Here is a 24,596-nt window from a genome sequence, read left to right as displayed (position 1 = left end):
TTCCTCTCCTGGCCTTATTTTCTCAGAATGCCCTATATGTCCTGCAAGACTCACTCCAGTGCCCCACTTTTAGAGACATTAAAAAAGTGACTGCTTTAACAGAATTCTTGGTCTTACCATGCTTTGTTGATATGCTGCCATTTTGTACTTACCTCTCTACACTCCAAATGTTTAATTATTATAAGAACAGCTAGAAATGGATCCCAGTGGCTGGTATTGGACAGGGGCTCCATGTGTATGGATTTGCTGAGTGAATGATGGGTGGTTAGATGACCCAATGAAATAAAGCAGTGCAGCATCTGCTTGGGGAAGTGAGAATCAGAGAAGAAAGGAGTAAAGGAGGTTGAAGTTTGATGAAGAACATTTTTTGTGTCAATGAGACTCTGTTGTGAGATATCACTATCCATTATTACTTTCTTTCCTTTCCAAGTCAGTGTCAGACAGAGAATAACACAAATTTCATCTTGAGTTGGTTAATGTACTGTTACTTGGCTCGTCTCATCCACCTGCCCACTGCCCCATCACCATGTGAAGTTCTTACTCTTGAGAGGCAGAGGTGCCTCTGCATTGCTCTGACTAAACCCAATGATCCGCTTCAATTCAGAAGTTTGAGAAAGCAAACATCTTTTTTTCACCTGGGAGTTAGGTGTGACCCAGCTGCAATTCATGCTGAAGAGACCCAAAGTAAATGGCTTGTTCATGATTCATCAAAAGTTAGGGCTTCTGAGAATTAATATCTTTGCAAGTAAAAGGAAACTAACTGCCTGAGATTTGACACTGTTCTTACTCAAGGGGAGAGAGATCTTATTTCAAATAATTTGCACATAAACATATCATGAATAAACAGACTTTCCAGGTTTTAATGGATGCCTATGTTTGTCTTTGGCATTGAGAAATAATGTCACTGGTTCCTTTTATCAGAGAATGCTCTAAACTCTCTCTTCTTGGTTTCCACCAGCATTGAAGTTGGACAATCTGAGGAAGGAGTGGAGTCCTACTGCATATAAAGAATGACCTCAGTTCATGTATGGAGGGCTGTGACTCTCAGAGCAATTCTTTCCGTCGGCTGCTGTGTTCAGGATGGGATGGCGCTGGAAACAGAGGTTTATGCTGCAGTCTCTGTATGAGTGGGGCTCGGGTCCCTGGAGCAGCTCTGGCCATTACTATCTTCCAAAGCAATATCCTCCGCCTAGCGGCGCCGGCACACCGGGTTCTAGTCCCGGTCAGGGCGCCGGATTCTGTCCCGGTTGCCCCTCTTCCAGGCCAGCCCTCTGCTGTGGCCAGGGAGTGCAGTGCAGGATGGCCCAGGTGCTTGGGCCCTGCACCCCATGGGAGACCAGGAAAAGCACCTGGCTCCTGGCTCCTGCCATTGGATCAGCGCGGTGCGCCAGCCGCAGCACGCCGGCCGCGGTGGCCATTGGAGGGTGAACCAACGGCAAAGGAAGACCTTTCTCTCTGTCTCTCTCTCTCTCACTGTCCACTCTGCCTGTCAAAAAAAAAAAAAAAAAAAAAAAAAAAACCAAAGCAATGGTGGGGTTCCGTAGCACCTCAGAGGCAGAATCAGCCTTTGGTAAAGATTACAAGAGTTCACAGGTTCCAAAAACATTTCCACACTTGAAGAATTCCACATACAAAAATAAAGCTGTAACATATTTTAAATGTGTTTTTCTTAAATACAAGGGAGTTGTTCACTTAGTTTCTCAACAAATATTTATGAAGCAAGTATTTTGTGCCAGGTTGGTTCATCTTAGGGATGATAATTACTTCTCATTTACTGTCAGCTCCACAGCACCTGGAAGAGCACCCAGTCTATCAGGTATGGACCCCAACTGTGCACAGTGACATTTCCCTTGGGCCTGCCAGAATTCAGGGTACAACTGACAGGCAGGACCGTGGAACAGATCTGTTTTCTCTGCTTGGAGCTAGATAAACTGCCATGGGACATGAAGCTTAAGATTTCAAACTTAGTCGACTGAATTGACTACTTAAGCAAGTTAAGTCAGAAGAACAGTGATTATTTGGATTGCCAAGATATTATTTAATGAGGATCTTTGTGACTAAGCTCTTAAACTTGAAACTTAAAAAAAGTAATTGGCCAGAAATCCTTGTTGGATAAACATTGCCCCTCCCTTAAAAATTCTGGGAGTTCCAGCTTGGCCACTGACCTTTTCTTGCCGTTTATCTGTTTGTTTAGCATTGGCATTTCTTAAGCCTCTAATGTATATAGAATGCTGCCCGAGATTCTGGGAAATTCAGAAAGCTACCCTCTCTGCTACAAGTCGGTCACGTTTTAAGTGATAATGCAATAAATGACACATCAAATAACTTAACCACCAAAAGCAGAGAAAAACAAGTCCTATACGCAATAACTTTTAGCCACTCCAGTTAGTTTTACCCAACTGCTTGGCAGTGACACTGCTGTCTGTTAGACTGAAGAAAAACAACATGTGGGAAGATTGTCAAGACATCATGGGACTAATGGTATGTTCAGTTTCATTTTGGGGACTTTGAATATGCTGGTTCCTCTACTTCTTCCCTCCTTCCCATATATCATCTCTTTAACTAAAAGTCCAGTTGTACATATCAACTATGCTTCAGTCCTGGGAACCCTTGGTGACTACCAACCTTCACTTACACACACACACACACACACACACACACACAGTGAGAGAGAGAGGGCGAGAGAGAACTGTGTTGGTTACTGTCCTAAGTAGTCGCAGTAGCATACTGTAATTCCTCCAGTATGATAGCATTTAGTATAAATTATGGTGATTTCCTCTCCCCTTCTTTATACCCCTCCTTGAACTAGATTGTGAGTTCGGTGATTGTGCTAACTGCATCTGTATAATGGCTGGTGTACAACAGCCATTCAGTAAGTATTGCTGAATGCATGAGTGAATGAATGAATGGCACAAGGAACATTAGAGTTACATGTCTTGTTTAATTACTTTGTGTTATAACTTCCTAGGCATTTTATAGATCTCCATTTCTGTGGGTTTGCAGATGGCATACAGTTGTGGCAATGATACATCGCATGTTAAATACCTCTGTTACCTCTAAGAACTATGCTTCCTGCACGGAGAAGGGTATTATGACTGGGAGGAAAGTCATAAGCTTAATCCTGTTATAGAGCAGTTGGTTTCTAATCTAGAAATCGCTGCTATAAATTGAGGTTACACCTAGAGTAGTCATTGTCAAAGTGTGTCACCATTCAGACATAGTAGGAGATGGAATATGAATAACAGAATAAACTACAAAAAGAATTCCAGGGACACATGATCCACCAAATTCCTTTTCACTGAAAATCAGAACTAAAACTGGAAAGGGCAGGAAATTTATTTCATAAATGCACCAGTAGAAATGAGGGCTAAACAAGCAACACTATTTAATCTCAAGTAAATGAATTTTATTTGAAAAAACAAAATAGTTAAGTTACAGTAAATCTTTGTTTTGAAGTGTCCTTTTTGAAGATCATCAAAAGAGGTTTCAATGTAGTTCCCTAAATCCAGTTTTTGCTTTGTGAGTAGTTAGGGGTTTTTTGGATAAGCAATCCAAGTAAATCTCTGACTCTACCCTGCTGTTTTCCATCTGCCTGTGCACAGTCATCCGGAAAGGGTTTCTTATCCTCACTGAAGGCTGGCAGCTTAGATATGTGGTACCTCCTGCCTGATGTATTTGCCATATGCTTCCCAGAATCTTACAGATGAAAATGACGCATAATCAATGAGATGACCCCAGATAGATAAAACAAACGCTGGCACATGTTTGTAGTAACCTTCAGAGGAAGCCCTTCATCTGGTTTACATGCTCTTGAGTGGGTACCTTGCCTTTCCATGTGGCAATGAATGAATGAGCCAGCCAAGCTACCAGGCTTCCCACCGTCCCATCACACAGCAATTGTTTCATAAGAGGTCCTGTGCCTCTGGATTACCTCTAGGCACAGGCCATGTTACCTGTTGCAGGTGTTTGCTAAACAAGCCTACCCTGTCCAAGTAAGACTTTTGTGTCTTCCTTATCTATTTTCCACTCTGTGGAAGTGACTCTGATTTCTGGCTTCCCATGTTTAGATTGGTTGTTCACATTGACTGTGGATTAGCAAATACTCAACTTTAATCGTTTTGTAGACTGTGTATAGAGAATGTTGAAGTGAAAAACCTTTCCAAAATCACAGATTAGGTGTATAAATAAGAATGTGGGTATCAGGCCTTTCCTCATTACAGTCAATAGTCTGATCCATCAAGCAAACTGGAGAGGACAGCTTTGTGGTGCAGTGGGTTAGGCCACCACCTGTGATGCCAGCATCCTATATGAGCCACAGTTCAAGTCCCGGCTTCTCCACCTCCAATCCAATTCCCTACTAAGACTCCTGAGAAAGCAGTCAAAGAGGCCCAAGTAATTGGGCCCCTGCCACCTACATGGAAGACCCAGATGGAGATGTGAGTCCCTCTGCCACCTTCCGTAATGACAGACATTGTACAGGGTAGCTGTTAAATTAAAAGTTCAGAGACATGCAGGGTGGAACCTTCCCTCTGCTGCTTATGAACCTTGTGACCTTGGGCAAGCCACATGGTGCTTCCAAGTCCCAATCTCTTTAACTAAATTATAAACGTAATACTCTCTATGCCAAAGTGTTCCCACAAGATGTAAGATTTTAATTGAGTTAAACCATTGAAGAGTTAAATGAGGTTGTACATAAAAACATAAGAGTGGGAATAAGAGAGGGAAGAGATGTGCAATTCGGGACATGCTCAAGCTGACTTACCTCAAATGGTAGAGTTAGAAACATACCAGGGGATTCCAATTCAATCCCATCAAGGTGGCATGTACCAATGCCATCTCACTAGTCCCAGTGATCAATTTCTGTTCACAATTGATCATAATGATAGGACTAAGAACCAAAAGGATCACATAAACAAGACTAGTGTCTGCAAATACTAGCTGATAGAATAAAAAAGGGAGAGAATGATCCAACATGGGAAGTGAGATACACAGCAGACCCATAGAATGGCAGATGTCCTAAACAGCACTCTGGCCTCAGAATCAGCCCTTAAGGCATGCGGATGCAGCTGAAAAGCCCATGAGAGTATTTCAGGCATGGAAAGCCAAGACACTCTGGGGAAAAAAAAAAAAACCTAAATGAAAGATCTCCACGAGTGAGATTCCAGTGGAAAGAACAGGTCATCAAAGAAGGAGGTACCTTTCTCTGAAGGGAGGAGAGAACTTCCACTTTGACCATGGCCTTGTCTAAATATGATCAGAGTCAGTGAACTCAGGGGCCTTCCTTAGCCTTGGCAGCTCATGACAAGAGGCTAGGGTGATTACTGAGGCCATAGACAAGAGTGTTAAATTGTTAAGTCAACAACAGGAGTCACTGTGCACTTACTCCTTATGTAGGATCTTTGTCCTTAGTGAGCTGTACATTGAGATTTAATGCTATAACTAGTCCTCAAACAGTATTTTTCACTCTGTGTTTCTGTGTGGGAACAAACTGTTGAAATCTTTACTTAATGTATGATAAACTGATCTTCTGTATATAAAGAGAATCAAAAATGAATCTTGATGTGAATGGAAGGGGAGAGGGAGTGGGAAAGGGGAGGGTTGCGGGTGGGAGGGACGTTATGGGGGGGAAGCCATTGTAATCCATAAGCTGTACTTTGGAAATTTATATTCATTAAAAGAAAATGGCACATGCTGAGCACCCCCGAAGTAATATCTATTTGAATGATGAAGATTCCTATTTAAACATGATCTGAAATCTAGAAATGAGAAGTGGCTTTTTGGCTGACATCAGCCCCTTCACAGTAACAGGAAAACGTGTTCCACAGGGACATAAGAAACAAAAAATTAGGGAATAGGTAGTTTTTCTAATATTAAAATTTAAGAGAATTTTTTTTTTATCACTTAGCAAGTCAGGGATCTCATAGGGACACCAGTGGAAGGCACATTCTGATAGAGTTAAAACAGCTTTCCCATGGAGCCAGGACTGTGGCCTAGAGGATGAAGCTGCTGCCCCAGTGCTGGCATCCCTGGGAAAGCAGTGGAAGATGGCCCAAGTCCTTGGGCCCCTGCACCCATGTGAGAGACCTGGAAGAAGCTCCTGGCTTCTGGCTTCAAATGGGCTCAGCTCTGGCCATTGTAACCACGTGGGAGGTAAATCTCTCTCTCTCTCTCTCTCTCTCTCTCTCTCTCTCTCTGCCTCTCTGTAACTCTGCCTTTCAGATAAATAAATCTTTGAAAAGTGCCAGCTTCTAAAATGAACAAGTTGTCCTCATAAAAATTTTTTCAGAGATCAAGTTGATGAGACGTGCATTAAGAAATAAACTGTTCGTCATTGCTTGGATAATGCAATCTGGAAATCAGTAAATATCTTGGAAGAGCCAACTTGATAAATCAGATTTTCTTTTTTTGAATTTGCATTTATTTTATGTTGTTTTTATTCCCAAGCCATAAGTTTTTGTGTCTTCAGTTTCTTCTGGGACATCTTTTTCTTCTGTATTACACCCTCTTTTGGTTTAGGAACAACTTGTTCCCTTTCTGTGAGGACCATCTCAATGTGGCATGGGGAGCTCACATCTGGGTTAATCTAACCATGAGCTCTGCAGGGTCAGTGGCACATTTTTAGTACTTTGTTCACCTGCTTACCTTCAGTGACCAGAGCATCTATACTCACACCCTTAAGCTCAGCATGACTCTGTATTTTTAAGCAAGCGCAACAGAATTTCACACTCTTTTTGGGCCAATGACCCTTTGTTCAGCCCCACTGTTTGGCCTGGGTGCACCTACCATCTCCACCATTGCTAACAATGGAACATACACAATGCTTCCTTAATGTGACAGCTTTCAGATACCAGGTGGGTTTTCAGATTTCATAGCCTTGATGCTCTAAGCAGTTTCTTGGGTGTTCTTAAAGAGAATGTGAAGATTTGAATCTCTTGACTTGCATGATTTTGTGGGGTTTTCTGGGTCAAGTGAACAGTGAACCGTTTTCACCTATCACCTAAAGCTGCTTACAGGAGAAGCAAAGTGTTCTTTCTTAAAAACGTTAGTTTTTTTTTTTTTTTTTTTTTTTTTTTTTTTTTTTTTGGACAGGCAGAGTGGACAGTGAGAGAGAGAGACAGAGAAAAAGGTCTTCCTTTGCCGTTGGTTCACCCTCCAATGGCCGCTGCGGCCGGCGCGCTGTGGCTGGCGCACCACGCTGATCTGAAGGCAGGAGCCAGGTACTTCTCCTGGTCTCCCATCGGGTGCAGGGCCCAAGCACTTGGGCCATCCTCCACTGCACTCCCTGGCCACAGCAGAGAGCTGGCCTGGAAGAGGGGCAACTGGAACAGAATCCAGCACCCGACCGGGACTAGAACCCGGTGTGCCGGTGCCGCAGGCGGAGGATTAGCCTATTGAGCCACGGCGCCGGCCAAAAATGTTAGTTTTATCCATCCTAATAAGGTTTTCATAAGTATCACTGAGTGTCTACCTTGTGATAAAAGTTGCACTTAGATGTAGAGAACCACATGTGAATAGGATGTAGTCTTACATTTTAAGAAATTTTAAGAGGAAGATTAATATATCTATTAATTTTAAAAAGACATACTTGGTACAAAGGGTTAAATATTTTAGAACTAAATGGTGAATAATAGCAGAAGAATGACTAATTCTCATCTAGGAAAAAACTGGACTTCAGTTTTTGTTCCACCTTTTATCAAGTTTTTAACTTGGGAAAATTTGTTTACCTTTTTTGAGCTCAATTTTTTTAAAGGCAAAATAAAGATGATAATATTTGCCCTACCATTTTCTGTAAAGTAGATGTAATGTTCAAAGAAGCTAATGTTTGTGAATGCCTGTAATAAATCATAACACTATTGCATTGATCTTGGTGTTATCTTTTTCCTTCCTCTGCCTGCTCATAGAGTAGGACTCTTAGAAATTTTTTTTCATTTATTATCTTAGCTTATGAACTATCTGAAGGTTACATCATCTGTGTGTGTGTGTGTATTGTGTATGCTTTATCAAGTCTTATCAAGCCAAAGCAGCAGAACTAAAACAGACATCTGGTTTCCTAAGAAATAGTCCAACTCTGAATCCTGAATACAACTTTGTCAGAGACCAAAGATATTCTTTAAGGCTGGACCTATTTCAGAAAGGAGTTCCACCCTAAATTTACAGTGAAGGAAACTGAATAATCTATTTGACACTTATTCAGTAAATGATTGTGAGACATCAACTCTGCACCCAAAGCCCTGCTACAAACTGAAAGGAGGAGATGGAGAACAGACCGGGAACTCAGCGCTGATGTTGACCTTTGCTGGTAACTCCTTGGCATAGGATAAATCATTCCTCTTCCTGTCTTTTAGCTTCCTCCTCTGTAAACTGAAAATTGGTTTGTTGCAAAACATACAATGATGTTATGTCCGAAAATCTGAAATCCAGAGACAAAGTGGAAAAAAAAAAAAGCAACTAAGAATGTGAAAGCCCTTTCCATTCAACTGTAAGAGGGATGGAGATTGTTACTCTTGGCAGTTATGGGAGTAGGCAATGGAAAAAGAAATTTGTTGGTGGAGGCCAAGTTGATCATTAAGAGGATGAGGAGTTTCAGTGGACCAGGTAGTGGGGAAGGGAACGGGGGCAAGATAAGATTGGGGATTCATTGAGTAATTATGAAGAATGAGCTAGAAAATAGCTTTGTGTTAATAGTTACGGAATTTTAAACCTGATGTTATCAAGGACTAAAGGAACCCTCCTGGGATGAGGAGAGACTCTCAAATTGTTTCTGTGAGTCTAAAAGTAGGTGATGATTCTAAGCTGGATGACTTGGTGCATTTCTATCATTCATATTTTGCATATGTGTGATTTTTTAGCCTATGGTGAGACATATAAAGCACAGACAAGCTCAACATTCAAGTAGAAATAAAGAGAAAGTGAGCAAAATAGCATTTTTTAAAGATTTATTTATTCGAAAGGCAGACTGATGGGAAGAGAGAGAGGACAGAAAGAAAGAGAGAGATCTTCCATGTGTTGCTTCACTCTGTAAATGTCTGCAGCAGCCCAGACTCAGCTAGGCTGAAACCAAGAACCTGAAACTCCATCCAAGTTTCTGATATGGGTGATAGGGGCCCAAGCACTTAGACCATCTTATTCTGCCTTCCCTGGCATATTAATAGGAAGCTGGGTGGGAAGCAGAGCAGCTGAGACTCTATATGAGATGCCAATGTTGCAAGCTGTGATTAGCCTGCTACATCACAGCCCTGGCTCCATGAAATACTGTTGAAGGTAGGAACTGAAATGAGCTGAGGGAGAGTCCTGAGAGGAAGAGAACTAAGGTGTGTTAAATTCAAATGAGTGCTTGTTGGGCCCTGGACACTTTCACATCCATGCAAGTACCTTATTAGGTGGTTGTTATGTAGATCTGAAAACTGAGGTCCAGAGAGAGTAAGCAACTTGTCCAAAGTCAGGAATCACTGTGTTGCTGGGTTCAGATTTGAACAGTGGAGAGTGTGAGGTTATTTTTTTTTTTCAGCTACTGCAACCAATTCAGTCCTCTGGGCATACACACTTTATCCTTAAAGAAAGATCTCCTCTTGGAAAGAGGAGAGCCTACTCCCATACAGCTGACACTGTTTGCAGTATCAGATGTCACTCAAGCACCAGACACTTAGATACAGGCATAGTCATGTTAAGTTTCCATTGTCACCCTATGGTGAGTACTGGGCTGGCATTTCACAAAATCTGTTTGTCCTGTTTAGTAAGGAAAATCATGAAAGGTTATGGGGCTGAGGATCTGTAATCTCACTGTCACTGGGAAAAACATTTGAGGGAGAGTTGACTGTCTACTTCCCAGAGACACATGTTTTGGAATCTGCATGGATTCACAGAATTTGAGAGCTGAAGCCACCTTGAAGATAGATCTCTTGCCTCACTGCTCAGTCTAGATTAGGGGAAAGTCAGGCTAAGAGTTCAGTTATGGCCCTCCCATTCTCTTGTTCAGAATACTTTTCTGTTTGCAGCACTGAGACCATGATTAAGCTATTTAACCAGTTCCTGACATTGTAATTTATGAACATGAAGAAAAGACATTTATCACTTGAATCATCCGAGAAACATGTGTTAGAGTTGTGGAGGGAAAAATTTCTGAAAAATTCTGTTCCGGGTTGCCTAAAATGACTATACTCGTCTGCTTTGGAGAGGCTTGTGTATGCCTTTTCCACTCCTTGGACTGAGTTCTCCCAGCCCCTGTGAACTCGGAAGTATGAACCCTAAAGGTTCTGCTTGATGGTTCCCATCAAGGATAAAACTGAAAATAGGAAGCCTTTGCTTGCTGACTGTGAGATAAGCTTGCTTAAGTGTCTGCCAAAAGCAGCAGATCATATGAAAAGCCACATGACTAACCAGAAATAATTGGAGCTTAAAAGATGCCAGCATTGATGAGTAAGATCCCTTTCACCATGGGATCTAGTTAAAGCAAATGCACCCACTCACAAGTTCTTAAGTCCCATTATCTTTTACCCTGGAACATGTCACTTGCCCTGATGTGGCAAATTAAATGATTCCATTAAGACAGAATGTCAGCCTTTATTGACTACAACTAGCTGTTCATTTATTTCTGCTTTATTATTAATTCATTTCTCTATTCAACACATCTTTAAAACCTACTGCATGCTAGATGTAGTAGGAGAAACAGAAAACAATTCTTTCATGCAACTTTTCCCAATTCTTCCAATGTAACGTAATGGGACCTAACAGATCTTTGTTTACAAGTCTCCCAACAGATTTATGGTATGTTTCTTTGTGTTGTAGCAACTTGAGAACATGTCTTATGTTACTACCCAGACCCAAGACAATTGCTTTACAAATTTTTCTATGTTTCACAGTACTTATTTTAAACTTTGCATAGAGAATATTCTCAGCATTGTGGAATGAATGACAGTGCATATTTATTGAGTTGTATAAGAAGTTGATTTGGCTTAGGCTAAATTATATTGTTGTAACAGATTACTTTCAGATTTCAGCAACTGACAACACAAAGATTGATTTCTTATCTATGTTACTTCTGATTTAAGTTAGGTTCAGCTGTGCTCCTCATTTTCATTCTGGAATCTGGGCAGAAGAAGCAGTCACTAGTTAGGATAAGCCTATCTTGTAGCTGGGGGAAAAGATAGATAGAAGAGACATGTGATCGATTAGAAGTGACATATTTTAATCCTATTCAAATTTCATTGACCAGAGCCACTCATGTGCCCAAACCTGCCTTGAGAAGTAGGCAAGTTTCATTCTCACATGAAGAAGATAGTGAATATTTGGGAATAATAATATTTTCATCATGGAAGTTATCCCTATGCTTAAAAGATTTTAAAATATAGTCAAGTAATTAAGCTATACTGAAACTTCTAAAATGAAGTACAACCAACATGCTAACCACAGGCAAGAGGAAGGGGAGATGGTTTTTGTCTGGAGTTACTCATTGAAGGACAAATAATGGTGGATCCTTGGATAAGGCATAAAAGGTAACATTTTGTGAGAAGAAAATGGAAAAACCACAAGTAGAAGAATATTAAGAAAAATATAAAGGTACTGAAGCAAAACATGCACCCAGGAAGAAGTGAGAGGTACACTTTGGGTCAAGGGTAAATTACCACAAAAGAAGCAATTGTGCCTTACATTCCAAAGTAAGAAATTTAAAGTCTATTCAATGGGCTATGGCAAACGACTGAAGGTTTTGGAAGGCGACTGAAGAATGAACTTGAGAGAAGCTGCTGATACTTGTGAGGCTACCTGAAGAGTCAGGAGACACTAAAAGCAGAACCATGGAAGTGACAGAGCAGGACAGAGCATGCAAATGCAATCTACAAGGAAGGTTGGAGGGGGGGAGATTAGAGAGTAGTGTACCATTAATGGAACTCAAATAATAACAAAGAGAACTGAGTTGTGGAGTAGGAAAATAAGTTTTATTTTAGCTATACTGACTTCGAAAAATCTGAATGGAAATATTTGGTAGGTCCCTGGAGTTGTGGAAATGGAGATTAGGAATGTGGTTGAGGTTGAAGATGCAGTCCTGCATGATTCTTAAAAATGTGTAGACAAGAATCCCAAAAAGGAGCAGTGGCTGAAAGGCAGAGTCTGGGGGCTACCAGCAGGTAGAGTATGGGGAGGTGGAGATAAGCCTGGGAGGGTCACTGAGGAACACTGACAGGGGAGAGGACACCAGAATGGTGTAAGGGCAACAAAGTGAGGCTGAGGAGAGGCTGAGGAGAGGAGCAGTGTGAGATCGTTCAGAAAGTGCCAGGAGGATGAGAACATAGAAAGTGGCATTGAGCTCAGAGAAGGAGATCGCTAGTATGACTAAGGAAACTACTCCTGTAAGGAATGGAGATGTTCTTTTTTGAAATATGATCAAGAAAATTACAGGGATTGAATGGTGGAACCAACAGAACAGTAAATGCAGTAACCTCTGAAAAGAAGATGGTCATATTCCATGACAGCAGGGCAGGAGGAAGAAACACTCTGAGAAAAATGGTCAGTGAGGAGGAGTGATTTTAAAGGGCCTCTTTCCAGGGTAGAGATAAGGAGTATGTTCATTCTAGAAATTAAGCAATAATATTTATTATTGAGAAGCCAGGTTTACTTTTTTTTTAAAAAAAGATTTATTTATTTATTTGAAAGTCAGAGTTACACAGTTACATAGAGAAAGAAGGAGATACAGAGAGAGAGAGAGAGAGAGAGAGAGGTCTTCCATCCGCTGGTTCACTCCCCAATTGGCCGCAATGGCTGGAACTGCCCTTATCTGAAGCCAGGAGCCAGGAGCTTCTTCTGGGTCTCAAGGACTTGGGCCATCTTCCACTGCTTTCCCCGGCCACAGCAGAGAGCTGGATTAGAAGTGGAGCAGCCAGGTCTCGAACCAGTGCCCATATGGGATGCCAGTGCTTCAGGCCAAGGCATTAACCTGCTGCGCCACAGCGCTGGGCCCCAGGTTTGCTTTTTATAACAAAAACAAACACAAAAATGTACATATAGTCTGTCAGGGAAAGATATTTTATATCTTCCAAGCAACTATATTATATTTGTTTCTGTATGGGAGTATTTAAAAAGTTCATGGAAAAGTAGAATTAATAAATATTTATTTTGGTGCAAAATAATGTTCAAATCCCTGCATAGTTTTTTGTAGCATGAATTTTCCATGAATTTTTAAAGTCTCCTCATACATTCAATCTCTATCACTGGGCAGCTAAATATTCACAAAAATACACAGTTATTGGGAAATGTACTACTGGACTTCAGAACTGATTTTTTTTAAAGATTTTATTTATTTATTTGAGAGACAGTTACAGAGCGAGGAAGAGAGAGAGAGACAAAGGTCTTCCAATCTGCTGGTTCACTCCCCAAATGGCCACACTGGCCAGAGCTGGGCTGATAGGAAGCCAGAAGCCAGAAGCTTCTTCTGAGTCTCCCACACGGGTGTAGGGGCCCGAGAACTTGGGCCATCTTCCACTGCTTTTCCAGGCCATAATCAGGGAGCTGGATCAGAAGAGAAGCAGCCGGGAAGTGAACTGGCGCCCATATGGGATGCCAAAGCACACACAGGCAGAGGCTTAGCCTACTATGCCACAGTGCCAGCCCGAGGACTGATAATTTTAGGAAAGTTTTTTTGTGACTATGAGTTTATTAATTGTTCTAGTATCCTTTCTGCAGGACAGGGGCCCACTAGGCCTTTTTTGGAGGTGTAAAAAAACTTTCCGCTTTCTGCCCTTTGAGGCCTCTGAGGAAGCATCATCAAATACTCTCTTCCCACGGCCGGCCATCAGGTCTAAGGCAGAGTCTCCCAAGGAGCCCGAGCAGCTGTGGAAGCTCTTCATTGGAGGGCTGAGCTTCGAAACAATCAATGAGAGCCTGAGGAGCCATGTTGAGCAACGCGGACTGCTCACGGAATGTGTGGTCAGGAGAGAGCCGAACACCACGCGCTCCAGGGGCGTTGGATTTGTCACCTAACCACCAGTGGATCAGGTGCAAGGCCTCACTAAGTGGATGGAAGAGTTGTGGAACTAAATAGGGCTGTCTCACGAGGAGATTCTCAAAGCCCAGGTGCCCATCTAATTGTGAAAAAATCTTTGTTTGGTGGCACTAAAGAAGACACATTGAAGAAGACACAGAGATTATTTTGAACAAGATAGGAAAATGGAAGAGATTGAGAGCATGACTGAGCCAGGCAGTGGCAAGAAGAAGGATCTGCTTTTGTGACATTTGACGACCATGACTCTGTAGATAAGGTTGTCATCCAGAAATATGGAGCTGACACTGTGGCCTAGTGGGTATAGTCACCGTCTGCCTTGCCAGCAGCCCATATGGGCACCAGTTCTAGTCCCAGCTGCTCCACTTCTGATCCAGCTCTCTGCTATGGCCTGGGAAAGCAGTGGAAGATGACCCAAGTCCTTGGGCCCCTGCACCCATGTGGGAGATCCAGAAGAAGCTCCTGGCTCCTGGATTTGGCAGCTCCAGCTGTTGCAGCCAACTGGGGAGTGAACCAGCGGATGGAAGACCCCCCCCCCTTCTCTCTCTTTCTGCATCTCCTTCTCTCTCTGTGTAACTCTGACTTTCAAATAAATAAATAAATAAATCTTTAAAAGATTTATTTACTTCACAACTGTGAAGTAAGGAAGGCCCTGTCAAAGCAGAAGACGGCCAGCACTTCATCCAGGACAAGAGGTTGAAGTGGTCTGGAAACTTGGGTGGTGGTCGTGGAGGTGGTTTTGGTGGCAATGACAACTCTGGCCCTGGAGGAAACTTCAGTGGTTGTGGTGGCTTTGGTGGCAGCCAGTGTGGTAGTGGTGGTTATGGTGATGGTGCAGATGGTTACAAAGGATTTAGTAATGATGGAAGCCATTTTGGAGGTGGTGGAAGCCTCAATGATTTTGGCAACTACAACATTCAATCTTCAAATTTTGGACCCATGGAGGGAAGAAGTTTTGGAGGCAGAAGCTCTGGCCCCTGTGGTAGTGATGGCCAATATTTTGCCAAACCATGAAATCAAGGTGGCTTGGTGGTTCTAACAGCAGCAGTAGTTATGGCAGTGGCAAAAGTTTTTAATAATTGCCAGGACACAACGCCTAGCTGGAGAAGAGTGCCAGAGAAGTGACAGGGAAGCTACAGGTTACAACAGATTTGTGAACTCAGCCAAGCACAGTGGTGGCAAGGCCTAGCTGCTACAAAGAAGACATGTTTTAGACAATACCCATGTGTATGGGCAAAAACACTCAAGGACTGTATCTGTGACTAGTTGTTTAGCAGGTGTTTTAGTTTCTGCTCTATGGACAGTGTAAATTATCCCAACAAAGGGTTTCAATGTAGTTTTTTCCTTTTATATCTTTTTTTGGCACCCATGCTGTTGATTGCTAAATGTAATAGTCTGATCATGATGCTGAATAAATGTCTGTTTAAAAAACAAAACAAAACAAAACAACTTTCCTTCCTATCACTTTGAGACTGCTGCTATCTGTTCAAAATTACCAGAACATTTGCAACCCATGAAGTCCTGGAGTGAAATAAAACCCAGCCAGAACATAATTATCTTACGCAAGGCTGTTGTCTGATATGAAGAAAATGTTCTTGAGTAAGAACTGGTGAACTTAGCAAAGATGGAAGTTTAATAATATTTATTCATTTTTCCATCATTCATCATTCATCATTTGTATTGACTCAGCATTCCACAATATTTGCTGAGCACATGCCATGTACTGCTTTCAGTGCTGGAGACAGACAGAGCCTCTTTCTACTTACAGAGATCATATTGCTATGAACAAGTAAGAATCTTACATAATGTTGTGGGATGCTGAGTGAGTGCTATAAAAATAAATCAAGTTAAATGAATAAATAATACATGGGGAGTGGGGTGAGGCAAAACTGCTATTTCCTTTAAAAAGGCCTTGGAGGGCCTCTGATGAGGAAACACTGAACACATGAGTGACCTGGAAGAAGCATGCCTCAGAGAGCAGCTGATGCCAAAAGTGTCCAATCTTGAGGCAGGCGTGAACTTGGCACATTTTAAGAAGTGGAAATAAGAGGAGCAAGTGCAAAATGGTGGATCTAACTTGGAAAGAGAGGCTAGATCATGTTGGATCTTGCAGACTTTTATTCTCACTATGGAGATTTTTGGGTACATTTTGAGCAAGAGCAACATACTAGGAATTATGTTTTTAAAGAATCATTCTCATTAATATATAGAAATAGACGATAAGAGGGCAAGACATGAACAGGGAGACCAGTTAGGAAGCTGTTGCATTAAAACAGGGAAAACAGGTTTGGATGACAATGACAGCAGTAGTGATAAGGAGATATGGGAAGATCCTAAATATATTAAAAATTATTACATGTGTATCTAGATATAATTCACACATCCTAACATTTTACTGACTAGTGCCCATTCTATGTATGTGATTAAGTGGCTTTAGAGATGTGATAGGTTCATAATGGAGTTGATTTGGAGTTTGAGGGGAAGAGAAGAATCAAGGATAGCACTTGGACTATGGATTATGCAATGGCATGAAGACATGTGACACATGTTGATCTACACAACACTGGAGAGAAGAAAAGTACCCGCATTGTTAGACTAGAAGATGAACTATAAGTGCATAGAAAAACGTCTAAGATGAAACAAAATGCATTGTTGTTTATTCTTTTCCCTATATAATATTTCCTATTTTTGGACACTATGAGTAAACAAAAGGCCACTGAAATCAGAATATAAAGTAAAAGAACTTGAAGGAGATGAATCTGATGTTCAGAAACCATGCTATTATGGATTTAGAAAATTTTATATTTCTAATTCCTGGGTGCTAGGTTTGTTTCTTAGTTATGGGAGCAGAGAAATTTATCCTGGAAGCTATTATAACAAATTACCATGCAGATCATTTTCTGTAGGAATCTGGAGAGCAGCTTATAATGTTGGATATTTCTAGAAGGCCACAGAATTGACCTCCATCGGTATCCTCTTATGGAAAAGAATAAGGGTATCTATCAGATAGTGTAGCCCTTGTTGCCCAATAAATCATTGATGTGTAAAATTTGGTGATCTCCACTGGGATTCCCCACCATTAATTCTACAAGCCTCAAGCTGTGATGTGCCAAATGGTTTTGTGAATCCTGCATATTTTTATGGTAAATTCACAAACACACCTGAAGATTTATGTATATATTCACACATATATGAAATTTAAGCTGAATAATAATAATTTACATTCATTACTAAAGTTATAGCGAAAACAATGGGAGAAAAGCCAATTAAGTTGAATGGGGAGAGGGAAACCCGGAGACACAATATTGATTAATAGGAAATACTTGGTCTGGAGTCTTGCTTTATTCTGAAACCGAAGGGTCATTTGTTTCAGTTACCTACTGCTGTATAATCAACTATACTAATGCTTCATTGCTTTTTAAGACAACACTTTATTATTATCTCTTCTAGTTTGGAAGTTGATTGAGTTCACCTTGACGGATTTTGCTTGGGTTTTCTCTGGCAGCTGCAGTCATGCAGTTTCTGGGGCAGGAGTTTGTGAGGGTCACAGGGACCGAGTGTCCCCCATGGCTGCTTCTTCACACACCTGGCACTCAGGGCTCTCCCATTTTTTTTTTCCCAGCAATATAACCTGGACTTCTGATATGGCAGCTTGGGGCTCCAAGAAAAAGGAAGTGAAAACTTCCAGTCATCGGAGAGTCAAGGCCTGGAACTGACCCAGTGTCACTTTCCCTACATCCTTTTTGTTGAAGCAGTCAGAGATCAGCACACATTGAAGGCAGTGGAGGAATAAACCCCATCTCTTACTGGGGGTGTGGCATGCACATAGAAGGAAGAAGGAATTTTCACAGTCATCTGGGACATGAGCTACATTTAATTAGTGTGTAGCCATTCTTATCTCACACAGGAATTGCTAAGTGCTTATAAAAGACTGTTTTCTAAAAATTAATGTTCTGATCATCTATTAGGGTGGCTACTATTTAGAAAAACAAACAGGGGGCCGGCGCTGTGGTGCAGTGGGTTGACGCCCTGGCCTGAAGCACCGGCATCCCATATGGGTGCCAGTTCGAGACCTGGCTGCTCCACTTCCGATCCAGCTCTCTGCTGTGGCCTGGGAAAGCAGTGGAAGATGGCCCACTAGGTCCTTGTGCTCCTGCACCCATGTGGGAGACCTGGAAGAAGCTCCTGGCCCCTGGCTTTGGATCGGTGCAGCTCTGGCCATTGCAGCCAATTGTGGAGTGAACTAGCAGGTGGAAGACCGCTCTCTTTCTCTCTGCCTCTCCTCTCTCTGTGTAACTCTGACTTTCAAATAAATAAATAAATCTTAAAAAAAAAAAAAGAAAAATAAAAACAAACAAAAAGAATGAGTGTTAGCAAGGAAATGAAGTATTGGGAACTCTTGTGGGAATATAAAATGGTACACTTGTTGTGGAAACAAAGTATGGTGATTCCTAAAGAAAATTAAAAATGACTGCATGATGCAGCAGTTCCATTGCTGGGTCGTGTTCTGGAGAACTGAAAGCAAGATCTTGAAGAGATATTTGAATACTCTTGTTCATCAGAGCTTATTCATAATCACTAAAATGTGGAAGCAACTGTGTCCAGTGATGGATTAACAGATAAGCAAAAAGTAATAAATACATATAAGTAACTATTATTAAGCATTAAAAAGGCGAGAAATCCTGATATAATGCAGATGAATCATGAGGACATTATGCTAAGTGAAATAAGCCAGGCACAGACAAATACTCTATGGGACCACTTATTTGAGATACTTAGAGGAGTCAAATCCTCAGAGACAGCAAGTAGAAGACTGGTCACCAGGAGGTCAAGGAAGGAAGAATGAGCGATAGTCTAATGTGTACAGAGCCTTAGCTGGGGAGGATGAAAGAGCATCTGAAGATGAGTGCTGGCAATGGTTGCGCAACATCATGACTGTATGAGTAGACATCAAAATCCTTTTCCAATGAGGGATCAGTTCTGCAGGATACTAAACAATTATAAATCTGTGATTCTTACAACTATTGAATTATAGGATGTGCTTAATATGGTCCCAATTACCAGTTATTTATTTTATGTTCATCTCCTGGCTGAGTTGATAAGAAGATTTAAAAAAAAAACTGTTTATTGTGGTAAAATTCACACAACATATAACATACCATTTTAACTATTTTAAGTGTCCAGTTCAGTGCTATTAAATATGAGAAAATTTTACAGAAAATGTATATCATGAAAAAATTATTCATAGCTTTCAAAACTCTTTGTTAAAGATTTATTTAGTTATTTGAAAGTCAGAGTTAAAGAGAGAGTGAGAGATAAACACAGAGTGATCTTCCATCTGCTGGGTCACTTCCCAGATGGCTGCAACCACCAGGGCTGAGCCAGGCCAAAGCCAGGAGCCAGGAGCTTTATCTGGGTCTCCCAAATGGGTGACAGGGGTCAAAACACTTGGGCCATCTTCCACTGCTTTTCCCAGGCCATGAACAGGGATCTGCATCAGAAGTGGAACAGCAGGGACATGTTCCAGTGCCCATATGGGATGCCAGTGTCACAAGTTGTGGCTTCATCTGCTATGCCAAAATGTTGGGCCCCCCAAAATTTTTTGCACCACAATAAATTTGCCTTTTAGTTCTATCTTTTTATGAGCTTTTTGAAATGTCCTTATACTGTTTTTAAAATAATGCTCTATTTCTTGTCTTGAGCCTACAAACATACAATACAACTTTACCCCTCCTCGTTCAGTTCTCTTTTTCTCCTCTTTGATTATTGCTTCCTGTCTAGCATGTCTCCTTGTGTTCTTGATCCCATTCCCTTCCACCATCTGAAGGAAGCTGTTCTACTCATTTTCCTCTTCATTCTGTCCCTTCAAAGTCTTCTTCTCCAAGGGTGGTTCCTTCCATCAGCATAGTCGGCAGAACAAAACAGAGTCCCAGTAGGTTCTGGAGCATAGGGGCAGATCCTGACTCTCTGTCCTAGTTGTTAGAATACTTACTCCATCTGTAAATGGAGACACTAGGACCATCCTCCTTCCTGATGATTAAATCAGTGAATGTGTGTCAAACGCTTAGAACAGTACCTGGGCCACAGAAGTACTGTGTAAGTATATAACAGTAATTCAGCATTTTAAAACCTGTTGTTCCCTTTGCACACAAGCCCACAACACAAACAATAACTCTTCTATTTTGGCATTTTGCTTTGTTACCCTCTTTCTCTCCTTGACCAGAGTCTACCAGTCACTGCCTCCATTTTCTCACCTTATATTTATAACCTAATTTAAAGCAATTGGATTTCACTAAAGCTCCTCTTACCAAGTATGCTAACCACAACTTCCTAGTTGAAACCAATGGCTGTTCTTCAGTCTATGAATTTGTCTTTAGTGTGGTCACTGATCACTCCCTTCTTCCAAAGCTCATTTCTCTTGGCTCCACAGAGCCTTCTCTCCTGTTTCCCCTCCCAGCAGTCCAGCCACTCTTCCTCCTCCTTTTCTCTTGTTCCAGTCTCTTACACAACTTCTGTTCTAGGTTCTCCTTGTAATCCCTGGCACTCACAAAGCTTCCATTACCGTATCTATGTGGATGATTATCAAATCTCTTTATCTATCCTACATCGCTCCTTGGACTGAGACATGTAGCACTAACAGCCTCTTGAAGATAATCATTTGGAGGGAAAGCTAAACTAAGTTCAAAGATGTGAATCAGATTGCCACTCCATAAAGATTTCCTGTGGAGTTCCCTCTCAGAGAAGGGTGCCAGCATCTACTCTGTTGCCCAAGTCTGAAACTCAGACTCAGTTCTTGGATGTACCCCTCCAAAGTCTCCACATCTGGTCAATCATCTGTTCGCTCTAATTTAATCTAAATCCACTTTACCCTACTCCAGTTTCTTCTATTTCCATTAAGTTTACCTTAACTTCTGGCCTGGGTCACTGCCTCAGCCACCATGCCTCCACATTTGCCTTCTCTTCTCCTCATTGAAGCCAGAGTGGTCTTTCTAAGACTCGAATCTGATGCTCTGTCTCTCTGGCTGATAGCATGTCAATGACTGCCCACTGTCTGTGGAATCCACTCAAACTCTCAGCTCTACAGCTAGGGTATATTGGAGGTCACTTGGGCCTGTCACAGGGCTGAGTTTTAAAAAATTGAGGAATGTTGCAAGCCAGTTGTTTGGTTGTTGATAGCTGACATCAGCTCTTGTGGAAATATTCACACCATGGAAATCAGCAGATGCCCCTAGAGATAGGAAGCAGCAAACTTCACCCGCCACGCTCCATCTGTTAATGTCTCTGCACCCTGTATCATCACCTGCTGTCAGTGAGTCTTCTCTCTCTTCTGACCATCTCTTATTCATCTTTTAGGCATACATCAGCAGACCCCTCTTCAAGGAAACCTTTCCTGAAATTGCTCCCTCAATTTCATGAATACAATTTTTCTGTATGCTCTGGTATGACCCTGTCCTACAGAAGTCTCTGTCTCCATCCGTGAGGCCTTGCTATGTGCCATACAATGTCAAAAGACTTTATCTCATTTAATTTTCACAACAATCATACGATATGGTTAAAATCTTAGATGCAGAAATTTAAGTTTAGACCACTTGTCACTTGTACAAGGTTAGCACCACAGCACCACACCATTTATCAATTGCCTAGTACTTATCAGTAATATCTGCCTATTTATTTATCTGAATGGCTCACACAGCCGTGATTTCTGTGAGGTTAGGGGCTGCCTTATAAACTTCATAATTGATGCAGTGCCTGGTTCTTGGAGGGTGTTCATTACAGGCAGATATTGAATAAATCAGTTCTAACCCACTTAAATAACTGCTGGCCAAATTCTACATTTTAACACTCACAGCTTTTACTTCCTAATGTCTTATTAATATTCATAAATTCTCTAGAAACTTAGAATTGCTGACTATGAAGTTTACCTCCTAATCTCTGTAAATAGCTGGTACAAGACTCCTTTTTCAGGAGTTAGTAACCAAGAGCGTACCCTACATTTCTGTCAGCCAGGCCCCGCCCCTGACAGTTTCCATCCCCTCATCAAGCCATAGGTGTGAAACTTCTCCCAGAAAAGCTTTGGCTTCCTGAGCTTCTACAAGATGTCCATGCTTTTTCTCAGTGTTTTGTTTTTAAGTTCTGATTTCTCCATGGCCACCACTGAGATTCAGTTGACCTTTTCTCTTGGTTCCAAAACAGCAGCCAAGAAAGAGTTTTGAAATTGAATCGGGGACAAAGGTTACGACCCTGAGTCCTCTCATGGTGCTTTTCCAGCAATTTGGCTGTGCTGTGGATTATCAGGGCACAGCTTTAAGTAAATTACGTCTTATCCAACAAGGAATGTCCCCCAGTGAAACGGTGTTCGTTTGGAAATCAAACTGCTTTTAAAAAAAAAAAGTATTTATTTATTTGAAAGGCAGCATTATGAGTTAGGGGAAGGAGAGAGAGAGAAAGAAAATCTTCTGTCCACTGGCTCACTCCCCAAATGGCTGCAATGGCTTGGACTAGGCCAAGTTGAAACCAAGAGCCTGGAACTCCATTCAGGTCTTCCACGTGGGTGGCAGAGTCCCATGTAGTTGGGCCATCTTCTGTTGCTTTTCCAGGTGCATTATCAGGACCTAGACAGGATATGGAGCTGTCAGGACTTGAACCAGGTCTCATATGGGATGCTGGCACTGCAGGTATCAGCTTAATTCACTGTGCACAATACCATCCTCCACTTTCATTTTTTCTTGTACCAATGTTTATAGTATCACTTGATGACATTCTTACAGAATATTTACAGCTACAAGTGGCCAAATTGCACAGTTGTACTTCTAGGTAAAATCCCAAGGAGTAAGTGGATAAGGTCAGAAGATACTTGAACTACATCAGTGATGCATTGTATGTGAATTATCATTTTATTTATTTATTTATTTGAGAGGTAGAGTTACAGACAGTGAAAAGTAGACACAGAAAGGTTTTCAATCCATTGGTTCACTCCCCAAATGGCTGCAATGCCCGGAACTGGGCTGATCTGAAGCCAGGAGCCATGAGCTTCTTCCAGGTCTTCCACAAGGGTACAGGGGCCCAAGAACTTGGGCCACCTTCTGCTTTCCCAGGCCATAGCAAGAGAGCTGGATTGGAAGTGGAGAAGCCAGTCTCGAACCAGCACCCATATAGGATGTCGGCACTGCAGGCAGCAGCCTTACCCACTACACCACAGCACTGCCCCTCATTTCGTTTTAGCTTTTCCATCAACCAGTGTGGAATTTGAAACTTCTGCTGGGAGTCATCAGTGGGTATAAAGAGATTTTCATTTATAATATCAGCCATAGCCCTCACCTTCAGATCAAACATCTCCTACTCTCTCTTAGGGATTTTCCTAGGTTTGAGTTGAAGTCTTTGTGTGGGGAATAAATCTGGTGCCAAGTACAAGTTAATATAAAAAATTATGCTTATCCTCTGGGGAAGTGGAAGTCTGATCAACTTCCTCCACATTGCAGAACTGCTTCTCCCTTCCCTTGAATGTTCTTAGTCTCCCCTACCCTCCTCCATCACCACACACAAATTGTGTTTACCTTTTCTGTACTAGTTTACTTTTGCAAATCACTTTATTTTCTGTAAAACCCTTTTGATAATTCAGAATTCTAACTACCTTTTTATATAGCATTGGCGTTAGATCAATTGCATAAGGGTTATCTTGGGGTTTTGTCTAGACTTAACAAAAAATCCCGGGAAAAGTTCCAGGCTTTTTGATTAACTGGGCAGTTCTGGAAATTAAGGCTGCTTTTGCCATTACTCCCTTGAATTACGGTATTCCTCATTGGCCCTCCGTATCAGGGTGTGCAGCCTAGAGTTCCTGCTAATGCAGGGTGTAACAGCTTGTATTCAAGTGATATTGTTCATTCTGAGGTCATTTCATCTTTTTGTATAAGTCTTTATTTAGATTTCTTAGGAATGAGTGAATTAATTGGAGCTTTTCTACCAAGTGCTTGTCATAGACACCAGTGAGGTCCTCAAATACTTTTCAATTTCTGTTGGTCCAATTTCTCTTTGTTTCAAGGGGACTTGGATCAGTGCAGACCATTATATGGGCAACCACTCTTTTTAATGACTATCAAATTTATTTCTAGGTAGGAATTCACACACACAGTTCAGAAAATTATAATGACTATTAATTGTATTTAAATTAATTAGTAGCATTTGGTTACATGGGAGTTGAGAATAAGCAATGTATTGATAACAAAGCCAGATCACCTCTATTTTCATAGGAGGGGGTGCAGGGGTTGTTTCTTGCTAAGTGGCCTTTCACACATTCTGCAACTAGAGGAGAAGGCACATGCCAAACACTCTGTAAGCACATTACATGGGTTAACCAAAAATCCATAACTACTGGAAAACAGTGAAATAGCTTGACTTGGAAATTCCTTAACCTACAGCAGTTGTAGATTACAAAGATCCCTGTCCAAAATCGGAAAACTTTCCTAAAGGATGACCAGAAGGGAACGAGGAGATGTGTTTAAAAATCTTTCCTGTCTTTTATGGTTATTGGTTCAACTCATTAGTGTATTTCTCAATTAATGTTTCCTGCACTCTTTAGCCTTGCTGTAGTTTTGTCTGATTCAGTCTT

At 41.5% G+C, this 24,596-nt stretch overlaps 1 long non-coding RNA gene across 1 annotated transcript in view; it reads left to right on the top strand.

The window, feature by feature from the left end:
• Positions 1-2,207: 2,207 nt before the first annotated feature.
• LOC138850590 (uncharacterized) overlaps positions 2,208-24,596 on the top strand; it is a 67,591-nt gene continuing 45,202 nt past the window's right edge. The window contains exon 1 of the long non-coding RNA XR_011390549.2: positions 2,208-2,481. This is a non-coding gene — a long non-coding RNA (uncharacterized LOC138850590). The remainder of the gene's footprint in view (positions 2,482-24,596) is intronic.

This window comes from Oryctolagus cuniculus, chromosome 7 (genome assembly GCF_051225735.1).
Source record: "Oryctolagus cuniculus isolate XC-2025 breed Fujian yellow rabbit chromosome 7, ASM5122573v1, whole genome shotgun sequence".
NCBI lineage: Eukaryota > Metazoa > Chordata > Mammalia > Lagomorpha > Leporidae > Oryctolagus > Oryctolagus cuniculus.
The sequence above is the reverse complement of the archived record's forward strand: the minus strand, read 5'-3'. Positions and strand labels throughout refer to the sequence as shown.